We start from the raw sequence: 5,209 nt of genomic DNA, 5'->3' as shown, positions 1-5,209 counted from the left end.
GGATGGAATCATGATAATCTTTCTTGGGTAGTTGAGTTCTACTCCAACTTCTACATACCGACCCTGCAGTCTGTTTATGTCCGGCAGAAGCAAGTCCCCATCACAGAAGAGGCCATTCAGCAAGCTCTGAGTCTTCCCCCTATTTCAGATATTATAAGGCAGGAATGGCATGGAGGATGGGAAGAAAGCATGCAAAAGTGGAAGGAATGCAAGAAGTTGGAGAAATTGCTAAGCTGTCCAGCCTGACCTCTCTGCACTCAAACAGCTATAACTTTAGCTACAGAGGTCCAAACGACACGGTTCCAGTTGCGTTAGAAAGCTAAAGTCCGGGGCTTCAATTTGATATATAATATGCTATAGTTCTCCTGATGCTAGGTGACGCGATCGCGTGATCCATGCGGTCGCGTCGCTGTGACGGAAATTCAGCGTGGCGAAATTCGAAACCAGCGAATTCTGGACTATTTTTGACCCAGTTTGCGGCCCATAAAACACAGATTAGAGGCTATAAAGTGGAGGAATACATCCATTTATGACTAGGCTCTCAATAATTCATAATTTTAGGAGTAGATGTAGTTTTTAGAGAGAGAGGTTCTCTCCTCTCTCTTAGGATTAGGATTTAGGATTTCTCTTAGTTTTAGAGTGACTCTCAAATCCCAGGTTCAATGTTCTTTTATTTCTTTTCTCAATTTTGTTTATGACTCTCTATGTTTAGATTGATTTTCTATTTAATATATTTTGAGGTATTTCAGACTTATGATTGCTCCTTTTTATTATATAAATAATTTGAATTTTTCCCTTTTGACTTTGGTTGAGTCATTGGAGACAATTGAGTTATCAAACTCATTATTTATTGAAAATTAGATTTCTTCATTTCATTAATTCAAGTTCCAATAACTCTAGCCTTTCCCAAGGAAAGACTAGGACTTGAGGATTCGAATTAATTTGTCCACTTAATTTACCTTCATAGTTAGAGTTTAATAAGGTGGGGGAAGAATCCAATTCTCATCACAATTGATAAGGATAACTAGGATAGGATTTCCAGTTCTTCATACTTTGCCAAGAGTTTATTTTATAGTTATTTATTTATTTTTATTATCATTCAACATACTGCTTTCTTACTTCCTAAACCCCAAGTTACAATCTTCATAACCAATAATAAGAACACACCTCCCTGCAATTCCTTGAGAAGACGACCCGAGGTTTGAATACTCGGTTAACAATTTTTAAAGGGGTTTGTTACTTGTGACAAACAAAACGTTTGTACGAAGGGATTTTTGTCGGTTTAGAGACTATATCTACAACGCGACTGTTTTTATGACATTCTTTACTGGCAAAAATCCTAACGTCAAAATGGCGCCGTTGTCGGGGAATTGCAAATGTGTGCCTTATTATTGGTTATTGTAAATATTTTTTGCTTTTTGTTTGTTTATTTGTTTTTATTTTTTCTTTTTCATAAATTAAGAGGTTATTGGTTTTTATTTAGTTATTACAAAAATTTTCAAAAATTTGTTCTTAGTGTTCATCTTCATCTTCAAGTTGTTCTTCGCGTTCATCTTGACCTTCAAGCTGTTCTTAGTTGTTTTCTTCGTTTTGATCTAAAAATTTGAAATTTGGTGTCATTTTATTGTTTTTCTTTTTCCTCATTAAATTCAAAAATATTTTTAATTAATTTTTTTCTCGAAAAAAATTTTCATATTTTAAATTTAAAAATTTTCAAATTTCAAAATTCAAATTTCAAATTTCAAAAAATTCAAATTTCAAAAATTTAAAAATTTCAAAATTTAATTTTCAAATTCAAAATTTAGATAACCTTTTAATTTAAATTTATTTTCATTTTTTAATTTTTATTTTGCTACTATGAACTCTCACCCCTTTGGTTATGAGTCTGGTTACAATTATGTTGCAGGAAGAAGAAATTACAATGAGAACAGGCATCAAGGTTGGAACAATCAAAGATGGGAGGAGCCACAAGGATTTAATCAACCCTCATGGCAACAACCACCTCCAATGGACTATCAACAACCACCATCATATGCCTATGAACCTCCTCAACACAACTTGGGACCGCCATACTCACAAGCCTCTTTCCACCATTCACCTCCATATGACCCTAACCCACATCCACCATACCAACCACCTTATGAACCAAATGAACCATACATAGATCCACCCCAAACCTCCATGGAGAGAGCACTTACTGATCTAAACTCTACTATACGAGCTCTCGCCGCCCAAATCAGACCACCAAACACCTTTAACAATCAACCCTCAAGCTCTAGTGCACTTCCTTTTCAATCACAGAATGATCTTCCCATCCCACCACCACCTCAATATCTGCCATCTCCATATCCATCAATCCAAAGAACTATGATCCTACCTATGATAACCGAGTGCATCAAGAGACAAAGGATCGTTTCAAGGAAACAGTGGATCGATTTCAGGTAACCACTCAACAACTGGGGCAAGCATTAATTCAATGGACTTTTAGGCGCTCAAATATACAAGGATCAGCCACAGCTCCATGTGGACAGTCTAGTGAAGAGCGTAGCATGAAGGAGACACCAGAAACCCCAGTGGACAAGACAGAGAATGAATTCGTACTAGAACAAGTAGAAGACGCTGTCATTGTTCAAGAAGAAGAAGAAGTGGTTGAAGACTTAGGAGATGCAGAACCTCCATGGGAAAGTCCAGTCATAGAACCCCCTTCCAAGACGTTTGAAATTGATGCTAAGGAGGGTGTACAACCTCCAAGGTATATCATAGTTGAAGACTTGGAAGAGGTTGATCAAGAGATGGAGATTCAAGAAGAAGAAGCACAACCTCCCATGCCCTTGGAAAGCAATGAAGAGGAGATTAAATTGGAAGAGAGCTGCCAAGAGGAAGAGGTTGAAATTGAAGAAGCTTGCAAAGAGGTGGTAATTATCAGAGAAGAGCACAAGGGAGTGGAGCTTGCAATTTCATTAAAAATACCTCCCCCTAAGTTTCCATCATCCTTCACAACATTCAAGTGGGTAAAATTCATATCCTATAGCTTTTTAATCCCACTTGAATATGGGCTACTGGAGACGGATAGTCAACTTAGAGCTCTTTGTGACATTAAGAGTAAGAGGAAGATGATCAGTGGTAAGAATTGTCCTGCAAGGTTCATTATGGTTGGAAGCTTTAAGTTTAAATGCAAAGGTTGGTGTAAAGCTCAACTGAATGGGTCTAGGAAGTTGTTTGGCCGCTTTAGTGAGAATTCAGATTGCTTGCTACCCAGATGGAATCATGATAATCTTTCTTGGGTAGTTGAGTTCTACTTCAACTTCTACATAACGACCCTGCAGTCTATTTATGTCTGGCAGAAGCAAGTCCCCATCACAGAAGAGGCCATTCAGCAAGCTCTGAGTCTTCCCCCTATTTCAGCAGGAATGGACACTTTTCAAGAAGCCGCCCTTCAGCGCCAGAGATACCAATTTGACTGGGACTCCGTTCTCGGAATCATCGCAGCACCTGGCAGCCGTTGGATCTACGGATACCACCGTACCCGCCCTAAGGGAATCTTGGCTTCAGCACTTACCTTGGAGGCTCGCGTATGGGCACAGATCATGTCCCATTACGTCTTTCCGAGCACTCATGAGTCCTCCTTCACTGCGGACATGGCTGTTCTACTATGGTGCATCCTTACAGACCAACCTCTGAATCTCTCAAGACATATCCGGAATGCTATGGAACACGTACAAATTGCGGGCAACTTACCTTTCCCCGCCTTGGTCTCAGATCTTGTCTCAGTAGCCGGAGTCTCCTACAGAGCTGGGGACACCAAAGCCGTGCTTCCACGAGATTATCAGTATGTCCCTAACGGAAAATACCTCAGACTCTCAGCAGCCACTACAAGCCTTCCTACTGCTCCAGTTGAAGATAATCCTTCTTCAACACCACAAGCATCTACAACTGAGAATTTGCTCCAGCAGATAATCGAACGGTTGGATCGGCAAGAACAGAAAGCAAAGATGAGAGAGCGCCGTAACGAGCGCCGATTCAAACACCTCAAGGAGCTACTCAAGGGACACTTCAGAGACTCAGATACCCCGGATTCCACTTCCTTTACTAGCACAGGGAGCCATGACGGTCCCGATGATGGAGATACTGCTACCAGCCCACCCCTGTTCCTGACAGATGGCACCGAGGACGGTGCAAAGCCTTAAGTGTGGGGAGGTCGGTCAGTACCTGACTTCCGGAGGTAATTTCTCTTCGCTAGCACCAATAATTAGGATATTTTAGTTAGATTTTCTTTCCTTTATAGAATAGAATAAATTGCGTAGGTTAGGATAGTTGCATGCATGTTCTACTTGATTGAAAAGACAATAAGTTTCTTTTAAAAATCTATCTTTGGAACAAAATTTCACTAATTTTTCAAAAATTTTTATGATAAATTTGCTTGAGTTATATTTGGAACATGATATTTGAATTAAAGAACACACAACCTGTAAAAGATTTGAGCCTTTATGTATGGTTACATTATTTAACCATAATTATTTCATTCTTGTGTGTTTACTTCTCTATGATTGTAATCTATATTTTGTTTTATCTTATATGTCCAATATTTATTATATTCACATGCTTGCACATGATTGAGGCTATTATTTGTTATTAACTCACTTATCCCAAATAAGCCTACCTTTTACATCACCTTTGTTAGCCCCTTGAGCTTTTAATCCTCTCTTGTTCTATAACCACATTACTAGCCTTAAGCAGAAAAACAAATTAAAAATCCCAAGTGAATCTTTGGTTAGCTTAAGATAGAAATTGTGTATCAACTAAAGTGTGGGAACATTGGGTAATAAGGGAATGTATTTAATTTATTTGAATATTGGGAATTTGGGAACCTACTCATGAAAAGAAAAACCAAATTAGAAAATAATGAAGAATCTATATGCATTGATACGTTATGTTTGCTTTTATGAATTAAAAAAATTATATATATATATATATATATATATATATATAAAATAAATAAGGGGACAAAAATTACCCCAATATTAATGTTAATCGATGCACATGTGATAAATTAAAAAGAAAAATTTGGTACATGAGTATGGGAATCATACAAAAGTGGGAATTATGGGTAGCTAGGTATGATTTTAAACTTGTATAAAGTATGTATATGTTAGGTGAGATCTTAGACTAATCAAAGATTCACTTTGTTAGCTCACTTAGCCTTATATAT

The sequence above is a fragment of the Arachis hypogaea genome, chromosome 18, assembly GCF_003086295.3.
Source record: "Arachis hypogaea cultivar Tifrunner chromosome 18, arahy.Tifrunner.gnm2.J5K5, whole genome shotgun sequence".
Lineage (NCBI taxonomy): Eukaryota > Viridiplantae > Streptophyta > Magnoliopsida > Fabales > Fabaceae > Arachis > Arachis hypogaea.
This window is presented reverse-complemented; position numbering follows the sequence as displayed.